General features: G+C 44.9%; 1 protein-coding gene across 1 annotated transcript in view; it reads left to right on the top strand.

Annotated features, from left to right (window-relative positions):
• The first annotated feature begins 2,184 nt into the window (after positions 1-2,184).
• Positions 2,185-16,979, top strand: part of LOC106572740 (innate immunity activator protein) — a 28,713-nt gene continuing 13,918 nt past the window's right edge. Inside the window, exon 1 of the mRNA XM_045696390.1 lies at positions 2,185-2,293. The gene's annotated coding sequence lies outside the window, so the exon portion shown is untranslated. The remainder of the gene's footprint in view (positions 2,294-16,979) is intronic.

The following is a 16,979-nucleotide window of genomic DNA, read 5'->3' as shown; positions in this document are numbered from 1 at the left end:
ATGATGCTGTGACACACCGCCCCAGACCATGACGGACCCTCCACCTCCAAATCGATCCTGCTCCAGAGTACAGGCCTCGGTGTAACGCTCATTCCTTTGACGATAAATGCGAATCCAACCATCACTCCTGGTGAGACAAAACCGCGACTCGTCAGTGAAGAGCAATTTTTGCCAGTCCTGTCTGGTCCAGCGACGGTGGGTTTGTGCTCATAGGCGACGTTGTTGCCGGTGATGTCTGGTGAGGACCTGCCTTACAACAGGCCTACAAGCCCTCAGTCCATCCTCAACCAGCCTATTGCGGACAGTCTGAGCACTGATGGAGGGATTGTGCATTCCTGGTGTAACTCGGACAGTTGTTGTTGCCATCCTGTACCTGTCCTGCAGGTGTGATGTTCGGATGTACCGATCCTGTGCAGGTGTTGTTACACATGGTCTCCCACTGTGAGGATGATCAGCTCTCCGTCCTGTCTCCCTGTAGCGCTGTCTTAGGCGTCTCACAGGACGGACATTGCAATTTATTGCCCTGGCCACCTCTGCAGTCCTCATGCCTCCTTGCAGCATGCCTAAGGCACGTTCACGCAGATGAGCAGGGACCCTGGGCATCTTTCTTTATATGTTTTTCATAGTCAGTAGAAAGGCCTCTTTAGTGTCCTAAGTTTTCATAACTGTGACCTTAATTGCCTACCGTCTGTAAGCTGTTACTGTCTTAACGACTGTTCCACAGGTGCATGTTCATTAATTGTTTATGGTTCATTGAACAAGCAGTGTTTAAACCCTTTACAATGAAGATCTGTGAAGTTATTTGGATTTTTACGAATTATCTTTGAAAGACAGGGTCCTGAAAAAGGGACATTTCTTTTTTTGCTGAGTTTAGGTCTACTGTAAACAATGTGTATGTTAAGGACAAATATCTTATTTTATTTATGAATAGATGTTTTTCTTTTTCTAGGTTTTTTAAATAATATTACTAGAAAAATGATTCACTTTTAGTTTTTTTAAGTCTGTATTCAACACAAGCAATTGGTTTACAGCAGCATGGCGTCATAATGTGGTGTGTGTGTTCATTTTCATTTGTTTATTTCTTTCAAAGGCCATATATTAAGTATACCTTACTCCACTATTGGACACAGACCAGTGACTGAAACTCTGAATTCTCTATGTAATGTAGTTATTTTCTATTTTCAGTTGTCACTCATATAGCTAAACCCCCATAATGGCAGATGTTATGTGTATTAGTCCAATTCGTTTAATTAAATTGTTTGTTTGTCTGTTGGTGTTGTGGTTGTTCCTTTTCTTTTTTTAGCAATAAAGATTTCAACGATTACAAACATTCCCGTTTAAATAACCCTAGTGTTGTAGATTCTAGGGGACAACAACTGTGAGAATCAATACTTGGCCTGGCCAGCTCTCCTGCGCTCAACTGTTCCCCAAGGGCTCTTCAGTCTTTCACATGGATATGGGACTTTGTTTAATTAGCCGATCTTTTCATTCCATCACGGGATGAGAGAAGAAAGCTGGCCATCTGGAGTGATGAGGGGGGGGAATGGTAGCTATAGCGACAGGCTCTCCCTCTCCCCTCTCCTCCCCGACCAGGCAAGTAAAGGGATGCTCCGTGGGACGTTTGTGACTCTGGAGGTTGTTTTTTTTAATCGATTTTAATGTATTCTACAATCCATCATCTTCCTTCATTGAATTTAAAAACCTTTATATATATATATATATCTTAGAACTAGTCAAAATAGCATGAAAAAAGTTTGATGTAATTGTGGATGCATGTCACGCATTTGAGTTGTATGTCATTCTATTATTCAAGAGGCATGCTCCATCACACAGTCCTACCAGCCAGCTGTCCACCGGCACTCGTCTCTGCCCCTCCCACAAACTTTTCTTTCCTCCGGCATTCTTCTCGATCTCCCCTTTCAGTCGTATAATGCCCCCTTCCCCTCCTCCGAGAGTCCTGTCTGTGTCAATGGGGCAGAGCGTGTCTGGACAAACAAAAAAAAGTGAAAACGTAAGGAGGAATTATCCAAAATGAAGTTAGATTTAACTTTTTTATTATTTTAAAAACTCATCCAGAAACTATACCCAGTCAAAGAAAAAAAATCTGTTAAAATTCTAAAACTTCGCGCACTCTCTTTCTAGAGAACGGATTGATCCGAGGACAGACGTCCCACCATAGAACGAAACGCCCCCAACACCCATCACACATGTGACCCGAGATAGACTCCGCACATTTCTTCAACAAGGGGCTGTGGTGAAGTCCTCAGGATTGTTGGACCAACGCTTTTAAAAGGTAAAAATAATTATCGCATTTCATAAACATATTGTTATATGGCACAGTGAGAATACAGTTACAGTAACTGGGTGTACAGTCAGGTTGTAACAATGTAGACAGTTTAAAACTATGCAAAGTTACTGTATCATTGTCAGATGAACGTATAGACGTTCCAACAGGACAACTGATGCAAAGTTTCAATCGATGAGTTTTGCGGCGATTCTTCATAATGCATTTTATCTGTGTGAGTGTGACTGACTATGAGGATGACTTTTTCAACTGTGATTTATCTGAAAAGTACTTTTTGATTCAGTCAAAATATTTGACAGACATTAGATGAGCAACTCTCAGCGGTGCGGTTGTTTTACATGGTCATTATTGGTCTGATAAACGGTGAGTCATATGAGCGTTGCTTTAAGTTGACCTCTTAGACCCAGAATTAAAGCTGCAATAGACCTAACATATTACTAAATGAGAGTGTGTTGTTTATACACCACACTAGTTATCTTAATGATACAATCACCAGTAGATCCTGTCAATCAATCAATCAAATGTATTTATAAAGCCCTTTTTGCATCAGCCGATGTCACAAAGTGCTATACAGAAACCCAGCCTAAAACCCCAAGCAGCAAGCAATGCAGATGTAGAAGCACGGTGGCTAGGAAAAACTCCCTAGAAAGGCAGGAACTTAGGAAGAAACCTAGAGAGGAACAAGGCTCTGAGGGGATTATAACAGTACATGGCCAAGTTGTTCAAATGTTCATAGATGTCCAGCAGGGTCAAATAATAATAATCACAGTGGTTGTAGAGGGTGCAACAGGTCAGCACCTCAGAAGAAAATGTCATTTGGCTTTTCATAGTCAATCATTCAGAGTTAGAGACAGCAGGTGCAGTAGAGCGAGAGAGACAAAAACAGCAGGTCTGGGACAAGGTAGCACGTCTGGTGAACAGGTCAGGGTTCCATAGCCGCAGGCAGAACAGTTGAAACTGGAGCAGCAGCACGACCAGGTGGACTGGGGACAGCAAGGAGTCATCAGGCCAGGCAGTCCTAGGGCTCAGGTCCTCTGAGAGGAGAGGGAGCATACTTAAATTCACACAGGACACCAGATAAGACAGGAGAAATACTCCAGACATAACAGACTGACCCTAGCCCCCGACACAAACTATTGCAGCATAAATACTGGAGGCTGAGACAGGAGGGGTCGGGAGACACTGTTGCCCCGTCCGATGATACCCCCGGACAGGGCCAACCAGGCAGGATATAACCCCACCCACTTTGAAAAAGCACAGTCCCCACACCACTAGAGGGATATCTTCAACCACCAACTTACTACCCTGAGACAAGGCCGAGTATAGCCCGCGAAGAGCTCCCCCATGGCACGAACCTGAGGGGGGCGTCAACCCGGACAGGAAGATCACATCAGTGACTCAACCCACTCAAGTGACTCACCCCTCCTAGGGATGGCATGGAAGAGCACCAGTAAGCCAGTGACTCACCCCTCCTAGGGACGGCATGGAAGAGCACCAGTAAGCCAGTGACTCAGCCCCCGTAATAGGGTTAGAGGCAGAGAATCCCAGTGGAGAGAGGGGAACCGGCCAGGCAGAGACAGCAAGGGCGGTTCGTTGCTCCAGTGCCTTTCCGTTCACCTTCACACTCCTGGGCCAGACTACACTCAATCATAGGACCTACTGAAGAGATGAGTCTTCAGTAAAGACTTAAAGGTTGAGACCGAGTCTGCGTCTCTCACTTGGGTAGGTAGACCATTTTATAAAAATAGAGCTCTATAGGAGAAAGCCATGCCTCCAGCTGTTTGCTTAGAAATTCTAGGGACAATAAGGAGGCCTTGCCTAGCCACTCTAGGGTAGGTGGGACGAAATCGTCCCACCTACGTAACAGCCAGTGGAATCCCGTGGCGCGTTATTCAAATACCTTATAAATGCTATTACTTCAATTTCTCAAACATATGACTATTTTACACCATTTTAAAGACAAGACTCTCGTTAATCTAACCACACTGTCCGATTTCAAAAAGGCTTTACAACGAAAGCAAAACATTAGATTATGTCAGCAGAGTACCCAGCCAGAAATAATCAGACACCCATTTTTCAAGCTAGCATATAATGTCACATAAACCCAAACCACAGCTAAATGCAGCACTAACCTTTGATGATCTTCATCAGATGACAATCCTAGGACATTATGTTATGCAATACATGCATGTTTTGTTCAATCAAGTTCATATTTATATCAAAAACCAGCTTTTTACATTAGCATGTGACGTTCAGAACTAGCATACCCCCCGCAAACTTCCGGTGAATTTACTAAATTACTCACGATAAACGTTCACAAAAAACATAACAATTAATTTAAGAATTATAGATACAGAACTCCTTTATGCACTCGCTATGTCCGATTTTAAAATAGCTTTTCGGTGAAAGCACATTTTGCAATAATCTGAGTAGATAGCCCGGCATCACAGGGCTAGCTATTTAGACACCCACCAAGTTTAGCCCTCACCAAAGTCAGATTTACTATAAGAAAAATTTTATTACCTTTGCTGTTCTTTGTCAGAATGCACTCCCAGGACTTCTACTTCAATAACAAATGTTGGTTTGGTTCAAAATAATCCATAGTTATGTTCAAATATCCTCTGTTTTGTTCGTGCGTTCAAGACACTATCCGAAGTGTAAAGAAGGGTGACGCGCCCGACGCGTTTCGTGACAAAAAATGTGAAAATATTCCATTACCGTACTTCGAAGCATGTCAACCGCTGTTTAAAATCAATTTTTATGCCATTTTTCTCGTAAAAAAGCGATAATATTCCGACCGGGAAACCGTGTTTACGTTCAAAGAGAGAGAAAATAAAAACATGGGGTCGCCTCGTGCACGCGCCTCAGTCTCATTGTCCTCTAATAGACCACTTACCAAAGGCGCTAATGTTTTTCAGCCAGGGGCTGCAAAGACATCATTCAGCTTTTTACCGGGTTCTGAGAGCCTATGGGAGCCGTAGGAAGTGTCACGTTACAGCAAAGATCCAAAATGTTCAATAAAGAGAGTCAAGAAGCCCAAGGAATGGTCAGAGAGGGCACTTCCTGTACAGAATCTTCTCAGGTTTTTGCCTGCCATATGAGTTCTGTTATACTCACAGACACCATTCAAACAGTTTTAGAAACTTTAGGGTGTGTTCTATCCAAAGCCAATAATTATATGCATATTCTAGTTTCTGGGCAGTAGTAATAACCAGATTAAATCGGGTACGTTTTTTATCCGGCCGTGCAAATACTGCCCCCTACCCTCAACAGGCTAGTTAAATAAAGGTCAAATGTACAGCAGGACCAAATCGGAAAGATATGTAGGAGCAAGCCCATGTAATGCTTTGTAGGTTAGTAATAAAACCTTGAAATCAGCCCTAGCCTTAACAGGAAGCCAGTGTAGAGAGGCTAGCACTGGAGTAATATAATTTTTTTTCGGTTCTAGTCAAGATTCTAGCAGCTGTGTTTAGCACAAACGTACGTTTATTTAGTACTTTATCCGGGTAGCCGGAAAGTAGAGCATTGCCGTAGTCTAATCTAGAAGTGACAAAAGCATGGATACATTTTTCTGCATCATTTCTGGACAGAAAGTTAATGATTTTTGTAATGTTACGTAGATGGAAAAAAGCTGTCCTTGAAACAGTCTTGTTATGTTCGTCAAAAGAGAGATCAGGGTCCAGAGTAACGAGGTCCTTCACAGTTTTATTTGAGACGACTGTACAACCATCAAGATTAATTGTCAGATCCAACAGAAGATCTCTTTGTTTCTTGGGACCTAGAACAAGCATCTCTGTTTTGTCCGAGTTTAAAGTAGAACATTTGCCGCCATCCACATCCTTATGTCTGAAACACAGGCTTCCAGGGAGGGCAATTTTGGGGCTTCACCATGTTTCATCAAAATGTACAGCTGTGTATCGTCCGCATAGCAGTGAAAGTTAACATTATGTTTCCGAATGACATCACCAAGAGGTAAAATAGACATGTTGAAGGCACTTTACACAGGAAGACGAGTCAAAAGGACCTAACGGTCTCCATATTGCACATAACAAGCCTTTTCAGTCTTTGTATAAAAAAACGGTTGTTTGCATCCATTGACACTAAACAATTTATGTTTTTTAAATTTTTGACAAACAACTCCCACTGACCTACAGTAAAACACCTCAGTGTTACTTCTAATTCAAACAGTATATGCAAAGCTGAATGTGTTACTATTGTCAAGATGAATGTGTTACTATTGTCCAGATGAATGTGTTACTATTGTCAAGATGAATGTGTTACTATTGTCCAGATGAATGTGTTACTATTGTCCAGATGAATGTGTTACTATTGTCCAGATGAATGTGTTACTATTGTCCAGATGAATGTGTTACTATTGTCCAGATGAATGTGTTACTATTGTCCAGATGAATGTGTTACTATTGTCAAGATGAATGTGTTACTATTGTCCAGATGAATGTGTTACTATTGTCAAGATGAATGTGTTACTATTGTCCAGATGAATGTGTTACTATTGTCAAGATGAATGTGTTACTATTGTCAAGATGAATGTGTTACTATTGTCCAGATGAATGTGTTACTATTGTCCAGATGAATGTGTTACTATTGTCCAGATGAATGTGTTACTATTGTCCAGATGAATGTGTTACTATTGTCAAGATGAATGTGTTACTATTGTCCAGATGAATGTGTTACTATTGTCAAGATGAATGTGTTACTATTGTCAAGATGAATGTGTTACTATTGTCCAGATGAATGTGTTACTATTGTCCAGATGAATGTGTTACTATTGTCCAGATGAATGTGTTACTATTGTCCAGATGAATGTGTTACTATTGTCAAGATGAATGTGTTACTATTGTCCAGATGAATGTGTTACTATTGTCAAGATGAATGTGTTACTATTGTCCAGATGAATGTGTTACTATTGTCAAGATGAATGTGTTACTATTGTCAAGATGAATGTGTTACTATTGTCAAGATGAATGTGTTACTATTGTCAAGCACTTGGGTGGATTAAATAGGGTGAAGCCGAACAGAGAGGCTATAAATAGGAGAAGAAGCAAAATCTGTCAGAGTCACACATCCTGTTATCATAATTTACCGGGGTTGACCACTATTAAGTCGTGTTGAGGCCCGGAGAATCAAAGAGAGCCATGTGTCTTGATCTTGGTGAACAATGGGTTATCTCCTCTATGGTCTTTGTATTAATGCTGTCCTCTATGATCTCTGTATTAATGCTGTCCTCTATGGTCTCTGTGTTAATGCTGTCCTCTATGGTCTCTGTATTAATGCTGTCCTCTATGGTCTCTGTGTTTATGCTGTCCTCTATGGTCTTTGTATTAATGCTGTCCTCTATGGTCTCTGTATTAATGCTGTCCTCTATGATCTCTGTATTAATGCTGTCCTCTATGGTCTCTGTGTTAATGCTGTCCTCTATGGTCTCTGTATTAATGCTGTCCTCTATGGTCTCTGTATTAATGCTGTCCTCTATGGTCTCTGTATTAATGCTGTCCTCTATGATCTCTGTATTAATGCTGTCCTCTATGGTCTCTGTATTAATGCTGTCCTCTATGGTCTCTGTGTTAATGCTGTCCTCTATGGTCTCTGTATTAATGCTGTCCTCTATGGTCTCTGTATTAATGCTGTCCTCTATGATCTCTGTATTAATGCTGTCCTCTATGGTCTCTGTGTTTATGCTGTCCTCTATGATCTCTGTATTAATGCTGTCCTCTATGGTCTCTGTGTTAATGCTGTCCTCTATGGTCTCTGTGTTAATGCTGTCCTCTATGGTCTCTGTGTTAATGCTGTCCTCTATGATCTCTGTATTAATGCTGTCCTCTATGGTCTCTGTGTTAATGCTGTCCTCTATGGTCTCTGTATTAATGCTGTCCTCTATGATCTCTGTATTAATGCTGTCCTCTATGGTCTCTGTGTTAATGCTGTCCTCTATGGTCTCTGTATTAATGCTGTCCTCTATGATCTCTGTATTAATGCTGTCCTCTATGGTCTCTGTGTTAATGCTGTCCTCTATGGTCTCTGTATTAATGCTGTCATCTATGATCTCTGTATTAATGCTGTCCTCTATGGTCTCTGTGTTAATGCTGTCCTCTATGGTCTCTGTATTAATGCTGTCCTCTACGGTCTCTGTATTAATGCTGTCCTCCATGGTCTCTGTATTAATTCTGTCCTCTATGGTCTCTGTATTAATGCTGTCCTCTATGGTCTCTGTATTAATGCTGTCCTCTATGGTCTCTGTATTAATGCTGTCCTCTATGGTCTCTGTATTTATGCTGTCCTCTATGATCTCTGTGTTAATGCTGTCCTCTATGGTCTCTGTATTAATGCTGTCCTCTATGGTCTTTGTATTAATGCTGTCCTCTATGGTCTCTGTATTAATGCTGTCCTCTATGGTCTCTGTATTAATGCTGTCCTCTATGGTCTCTGTATTTATGCTGTCCTCTATGGTCTCTGTATTTATGCTGTCCTCTATGATCTCTGTGTTAATGCTGTCCTCTATGGTCTCTGTATTAATGCTGTCCTCTATGGTCTCTGTATTAATGCTGTCCTCTATGATCTCTGTATTAATGCTGTCCTCTATGGTCTCTGTATTAATGCTGTCCTCTATGGTCTCTGTATTTATGCTGTCCTCTATGGTCTCTGTGTTTATGCTGTCCTCTATGGTCTCTGTATTAATGCTGTCCTCTATGGTCTCTGTATTATGGTCTCTGTATTATGGTCTCTGTATTAATGCTATCCTCTATGGTCTCTGTATTAATGCTATCCTCTATGGTCTCTGTGTTTATGCTGTCCTCTATGGTCTCTGTATTATGGTCTCTGTATTAATGCTGTCCTCTATGGTCTCTGTGTTTATGCTGTCCTCTATGGTCTCTGTATTATGGTCTCTGTATTATGGTCTCTGTATTAATGCTATCCTCTATGGTCTCTGTATTAATGCTGTCCTCTATGGTCTCTGTGTTAATGCTGTCCTCTATGGTCTCTGTGTTAATGCTATCCTCTATGGTCTCTGTATTAATGCTGTCCTCTATGATCTCTGTATTATGGTCTCTGTGTTTATGCTGTCCTCTATGGTCTCTGTGTTTATGCTGTCCTCTATGGTCTCTGTATTACTGTTGTCCTCTATGGTCTCTGTATTTATGCTGTCCTCTATGGTCTCTGTGTTAATGCTGTCCTCTATGGTCTCTGTATTAATGCTGTCCTCTATGGTCTCTGTATTAATGCTGTCCTCTATGGTCTCTGTATTAATGCTGTCCTCTATGGTCTCTGTGTTTATGCTGTCCTCTATGATCTCTGTGTTAATGCTGTCCTCTATGGTCTCTGTGTTTATGCTGTCCTCTATGATCTCTGTGTTAATGCTGTCCTCTATGGTCTCTGTATTAATGCTGTCCTCTATGGTCTCTGTGTTTATGCTGTCCTCTATGGTCTCTGTGTTTATGCAGTCCTCTATGGTCTCTGTATTAATGCTGTCCTCTATGGTCTCTGTATTAATGCTGTCCTCTATGATCTCTGTATTAATGCTGTCCTCTATGGTCTCTGTATTAATGCTGTCCTCTATGGTCTCTGTATTTATGCTGTCCTCTATGGTCTCTGTGTTTATGCTGTCCTCTATGGTCTCTGTATTAATGCTGTCCTCTATGGTCTCTGTATTATGGTCTCTGTATTATGGTCTCTGTATTAATGCTATCCTCTATGGTCTCTGTATTAATGCTATCCTCTATGGTCTCTGTGTTTATGCTGTCCTCTATGGTCTCTGTATTATGGTCTCTGTATTAATGCTGTCCTCTATGGTCTCTGTGTTTATGCTGTCCTCTATGGTCTCTGTATTATGGTCTCTGTATTATGGTCTCTGTATTAATGCTATCCTCTATGGTCTCTGTATTAATGCTGTCCTCTATGGTCTCTGTGTTAATGCTGTCCTCTATGGTCTCTGTGTTAATGCTATCCTCTATGGTCTCTGTATTAATGCTGTCCTCTATGATCTCTGTATTATGGTCTCTGTGTTTATGCTGTCCTCTATGGTCTCTGTGTTTATGCTGTCCTCTATGGTCTCTGTATTACTGTTGTCCTCTATGGTCTCTGTATTTATGCTGTCCTCTATGGTCTCTGTGTTAATGCTGTCCTCTATGGTCTCTGTATTAATGCTGTCCTCTATGGTCTCTGTATTAATGCTGTCCTCTATGGTCTCTGTATTAATGCTGTCCTCTATGGTCTCTGTGTTTATGCTGTCCTCTATGATCTCTGTGTTAATGCTGTCCTCTACGGTCTCTGTGTTTATGCTGTCCTCTATGATCTCTGTGTTAATGCTGTCCTCTATGGTCTCTGTATTAATGCTGTCCTCTATGGTCTCTGTGTTTATGCTGTCCTCTATGGTCTCTGTGTTTATGCTGTCCTCTATGGTCTCTGTATTAATGCTGTCCTCTATGGTCTCTGTATTAATGCTGTCCTCTATGGTATCTGTGTTTATGCTGTCCTCTATGGTCTCTGTATTTATGCTGTCCTCTATGGTCTCTGTAATAATGCTGTCCTCTATGGTCTCTGTGTTAATGCTGTCCTCTATGGTCTCTGTGTTAATGCTGTCCTCTATGGTCTCTGTATTAATGCTGTCCTCTATGGTCTCTGTGTTAATGCTGTCCTCTATGGTCTTTGTATTATGGTCTCTGTATTAATGCTATCCTCTATGGTCTCTGTATTTATGCTGTCCTCTATGGTTTCTGTATCTATGCTGTTCTTGGTCTGTAGCAGAGCTGCTGTGTCTGCCTAGCATATGGCCTCCACTGCGAGGGATCAGGCAACTGTGTGTGTATGTGGGAGGGAGGTTCATTCTCTCCATGCTGGTGTGGTGATGTAATTAGAATGAATCACTTTAGAATGCCCATTCTATTTATTCTAATTCTATGGTTGTGGAATTTCAGATGTTCTTCTCTCCCATCTCTGCCCATTGTTTTACCACTATGTGATGGATACATATTTTGACTTTACAGTACTGTTGGTCTAGATAAGATGATCTAAGAAAGAGAGTGTGTGTGTATAAAACTCCTCTGAAATCACTCTCACTCACTCACTCACTCACTCACTCACTCACTCACTCACTCACTCACTCACTCACTCACTCACTCACTCACTCACTCACTCACTCACTCACTCACTCACTCACTCACTCACTCACTCACTCACTCACTCACTCAGTCCTCCACATTTTGGGCATCCCGAGGGGCGCAGTGGTCTAAGACACTGCATCTCAGTGCAAGAGGTGTCACTGCAGTATCTGGTTCAAATCCAGGCTGTATCACATCTGGCCGTGATTGGAAGTCCCATAGGGTGGCGCACAATTGGCCCAGCGTCATCTGGGTTTGGTCGGGGTAGGCTGTCATTGTAAATAAGAATTTGTTCTTAACTGACTTGCCTGGTTAAATAAAGGTTAAATAAAACATGGAATCCCTTTCCTCCACTCCAGCAGACCATGTTGTGTATATACAGACAGAACAGAATGGATCCATTTTGCTATTGACCAGCCTCTGAAATCAGACATGCTGTAAAGTAATTTAATTTTTTCAGTAGTATCAGCATTCACTAGAGAATCTTAATTACAGGCTTCACATAGGCCTTGGTTTGGTTTCAGTTGAACACACACACACACACATATACAAACACACACACATGACACACACATCATCATCATCTCCTGTAAACAAACAGTTTCCCGTTAGATTAGTTAGTTTAGTTTTCACAGTCCGGCAAGCAGAGGGGAATGAGGATGGGAGTAACAGAAGCAGTGATCCTGACAAGCCATCCTTAGATTGCTGTGATCACTGATCATCACAGGACTTTGGGGAAGTTAGCTTGTTATGACAAAGCAATGAAGCCATGGTCTACTGTAAAGTGGAGCATAAGGTAACAGTAATACTACAGGAAATGCTGAGATATTTGGCTACTCTTGACCCAATGGAGTGGAGCTGACCCAAATTAGTCGACTGGTTGATTGTTTGGTCGATAGGCTGTTGGTCGACCAAGAAAATTGAGCACACCGCCATGCAATCTCCATAGACAAACATTGGCAGTAGAATGGCCTTACTGAAGAGCTCAGTGACTTTCAACGTGGCATTGTCATAGCATTCCACCTTTCCAACAACTCAGTTCGTCAAATTTCTGGCCTGCTAGAGCTGCCCCGGTCAACTGTAAGCCGCAAAGTGGTAGGCCACACAAGCTAAGAGAACAGAACCGCCGAGTGCTTCATCAATAAGTGCATCGATGACATCGTCCCCACAGTGACTGTACGTACATACCCCAACCAGAAGCCATGGATTACAGGCAGCATCCGCACTGAGCTAAAGGCTAGAGCTGCTGCTTTCAAGGTGCGGGACTCTAACCTGGAAGCTTATAAGAAATCCCGCTATGCCCTCCGACGAACCATCAAACAGGCAAAGCTTCAATACCGGACAATGATCAAATCGTACTACACCGGCTCTGACACTCGTCGGATGTGGCAGGGCTTGCAAGCCATTACAGACTACAAAGGGAAGCACAGCCGAGAGCTGCCCAGTGACACGAGCCTACCAGACGAGCTAAACTACTTCTATGCTCGCTTCGAGGCAAATAACACTGAAACATGCATGAGAGCACCAGCTGTACCGGAAGACTGTGTGATCACGCTCTCCGCAGCCGATGTAAGACCTTTAGACAGGTCAACATTCACAAGGCCGCAGGGCCAGACGGATTAACAGGACGTGTACTGCGAGCTTGCGCTGACCAACAAGCAAGTGTCTTCATTGACATTTTCAACCTCTCCCTGTCTGAGTCTGTAATACCAACATGTTTTAAGCAGACCACCATATTGCCTGTGCCCAAGAACACTAAGGTAACCTGCCTAAATGACAACCGACCCGTAGCACTCACTTCTGTAACAATGAAATGCTTTGAAAGGCTGGTCATGGCTCACATAAACACCATCATCCCAGAAACCCTAGACCCACTCCAATTTGCATACCGCCCCAACAAATCCACAGATGATGCCGTCTCTATTGCACTCCACACTGCCCTTTCCCACCTGGACAAAAGGAACACCTATGTGAGAATGCTATTCATTGACTACAGCTCAGCATTCAACACCATTGTGCCCTCAAAGCTCATCAATAAGCTAAGGACCCTGGGACTAAACACCTCCCTCTGCAACTGGATCCTGGACTTCCTGACTGGCCGCCCCCAGGTGGTAAGGGTAGGTAACACCACATCCGCCACGCTGATCCTCAACACAGGGGCCCCTCAGGGGTGTGTGCTCAGCCCCCTTCTGTACTCCCTGTTCACTCATGACTGCATGGCCAGGCACAACTCCAACACCATCATTAAGTTTGCCGATGACACAACAGTGGTAGGCCTGATCACCGACAACAACGAGACAGCGTATAGGGAGGAGGTCAGAGACCTGGCCGTGTGGTGCCAGGACCACAACCTCTCCCTCAACGTGATCAAGACAAAGGAGATGATTGCGGACTACAGGAAAAAGAGTACCGAGCACACCACCATTCTCCTCGACGGGGCTGCAGTGGAGCAGGTTGAGAGCTTCAAGTTCCTTGGTGTCCACATCACCAACAAACTAACATGGTCCAAACACACTAAGACAGTCGTGAAGAGGGCATGACAAAACCGATTCCCCCTCAGGAGACTGAAAAGATTTGTTATGGGTCCTAAGATCCTCAAAAGGTTCTACAGCTGCACCATCGAGAGCATCCTGACTGGTTGCATCACTGCCTGGTATGGCAACTGCTCGGCCTCCGACCGCAAGGCACTACAGAGGGAGACTTTATGGCAAATTATGTTTCGTCTTGGCATAGGTTTACAACTTATAGAAAGGTCCTGAATAATGCTGTACTCCAATCCAACCACTCAGTAGACCTAGGCCTCAGGCAACCACAGACATTGTGAAAGTCTTAGGAGAGTTATGGCGTGTAAGTGGGCGAAACACCACATTACCCTGCCTCTGCCTGCCTCTGAGTTCCTGTTGCTGCCTGTTTTTTATTACAGTCAGTGTAATAAAAAAGGGAGTGCTACATAGGGACCTACATAGGGAGTTCCCCCTATGTAGGTCTCTACCTCACTCCACTTCACCCACTCAGACCTAGCCCTGTTTTCCCCCTCTCTCTGTCTGAATATGCTGTTTCTGCTTGTATTAGTTTGTATTTAAGGTTAGAGTCCCTCTTCCTTTCCACTGTAGGCCCCTACCTCAGCCCTCTTCCTTCCACTGTCTCACTGTAGGCCCCTACCTCAGCCCTCTTCCTTTCACAGTCTCACTGTAGGCCCCTACCTCAGCCCTCTTCCTTCCACTGTCTCACTGTAGGCCCCTACATCAGCCCTCTTCCTTTCACAGTCTCACTGTAGGCCCCTACCTCAGCCCTCTTCCTTCCACTGTAGGCCCCTACCTCAGCCCTCTTCCTTCCACTGTCTCACTGTAGGCCCCTACATCAGCCCTCTTCCTTCCACTGTAGGCCCCTACATCAGCCCTCTTCCTTTCACTGTCTCACTGTAGGCCCCTACCTCAGCCCTCTTCCTTCCACTGTCTCACTGTAGGCCCCTACCTCAGCCCTCTTCCTTTCACAGTCTCACTGTAGGCCCCTACCTCAGCCCTCTTCCTTCCACTGTCTCACTGTAGGCCCCTACCTCAGCCCTCTTCCTTTCACTGTCTCACTGTAGGCCCCTACCTCAGCCCTCTTCCTTTCACAGTCTCACTGTAGGCCCCTACCTCAGCCCTCTTCCTTCCACTGTCTCACTGTAGGCCCCTACATCAGCCCTCTTCCTTTCACTGTCTCACTGTAGGCCCCTACATCAGCCCTCTTCCTTCCACTGTAGGCCCCTACATCAGCCCTCTTCCTTTCACAGTCTCACTGTAGGCCCCTACCTCAGCCCTCTTCCTTTCACAGTCTCACTGTAGGCCCCTACCTCAGCCCTCTTCCTTCCACTGTCTCACTGTAGGCCCCTACCTCAGGCCCTTCCTTCCACTGTCTCACTGTAGGCCCCTACATCAGCCCTCTTCCTTCCACTGTCTCACTGTAGGCCCCTACCTCAGCCCTCTTCCTTCCACTGTCTCACTGTAGGCCCCTACATCAGCCCTCTTCCTTTCACAGTCTCACTGTAGGCCCCTACCTCAGCCCTCTTCCTTCCACTGTCTCACTGTAGGCCCCTACCTCAGCCCTCTTCCTTTCACTGTAGGCCCCTACATCAGCCCTCTTCCTTTCACAGTCTCACTGTAGGCCCCTACCTCAGCCCTCTTCCTTCCACTGTCTCACTGTAGGCCCCTACCTCAGCCCTCTTCCTTTCACTGTCTCACTGTAGGCCCCTACCTCAGCCCTCTTCCTTTCACTGTCTCACTGTAGGCCCCTACCTCAGCCCTCTTCCTTCCACTGTCTCACTGTAGGCCCCTACCTCAGCCCTCTTCCTTTCACTGTCTCACTGTAGGCCCCTACCTCAGCCCTCTTCCTTTCACTGTCTCACTGTAGGCCCCTACCTCAGCCCTCTTCCTTCCACTGTAGGCCCCTACATCAGCCCTCTTCCTTCCACTGTCTCACTGTAGGCCCTACCTCAGGCCCTTCCTTCCACTGTCTCACTGTAGGCCCCTACCTCAGCCCTCTTCCTTCCACTGTCTCACTGTAGGCCCCTACCTCAGCCCTCTTCCTTTCACTGTCTCACTGTAGGCCCCTACCTCAGCCCTCTTCCTTTCACTGTCTCACTGTAGGCCCCTACCTCAGCCCTCTTCCTTTCACTGTCTCACTGTAGGCCCCTACATCAGCCCTCTTCCTTCCACTGTAGGCCCCTACATCAGCCCTCTTCCTTTCACAGTCTCACTGTAGGCCCCTACCTCAGCCCTCTTCCTTCCACTGTCTCACTGTAGGCCCCTACCTCAGGCCCTTCCTTCCACTGTCTCACTGTAGGCCCCTACCTCAGCCCTCTTCCTTCCACTGTCTCATTGTAGGCCCCTACCTCAGGCCCTTCCTTCCACTGTCTCACTGTAGGCCCCTACCTCAGCCCTCTTCCTTTCACAGTCTCACTGTAGGCCCCTACCTCAGCCCTCTTCCTTCCACTGTCTCACTGTAGGCCCCTACCTCAGGCCCTTCCTTCCACTGTCTCACTGTAGGCCCCTACCTCAGCCCTCTTCCTTCCACTGTCTCATTGTAGGCCCCTACCTCAGCCCTCTTCCTTCCACTGTCTCATTGTAGGCCCCTACCTCAGCCCTCTTCCTTCCACTGTCTCATTGTAGGCCCCTACCTCAGCCCTCTTCCTTCCACTGTCTCATTGTAGGCCCCTACCTCAGCCCTCTTCCTTCCACTGTCTCATTGTAGGCCCCTACCTCAGCCCTCTTCCTTCCACTGTCTCATTGTAGGCCCCTACCTCAGCCCTCTTCCTTCCACTGTCTCATTGTAGGCCCCTACCTCAGCCCTCTTCCTTCCACTGTCTCATTGTAGGCCCCTACCTCAGCCCTCTTCCTTCCACTGTCTCATTGTAGGCCCCTACCTCAGCCCTCTTCCTTCCACTGTCTCATTGTAGGCCCCTACCTCAGGCCCTTCCTTCCACTGTCTCATTGTAGGCCCCTACCTCAGGCCCTTCCTTCCACTGTCTCATTGTAGGCCCCTACCTCAGCCCTCTTCCTTCCACTGTCTCATTGTAG

Source organism: Salmo salar, chromosome 15 (genome assembly GCF_965601325.2).
Source record: "Salmo salar chromosome 15, fSalSal1, whole genome shotgun sequence".
NCBI classification, from domain to species: Eukaryota; Metazoa; Chordata; class Actinopteri; order Salmoniformes; family Salmonidae; genus Salmo; species Salmo salar.
Note: the sequence above shows the minus strand (reverse complement) of the source record. Positions and strands in the feature narration are given on the sequence as shown.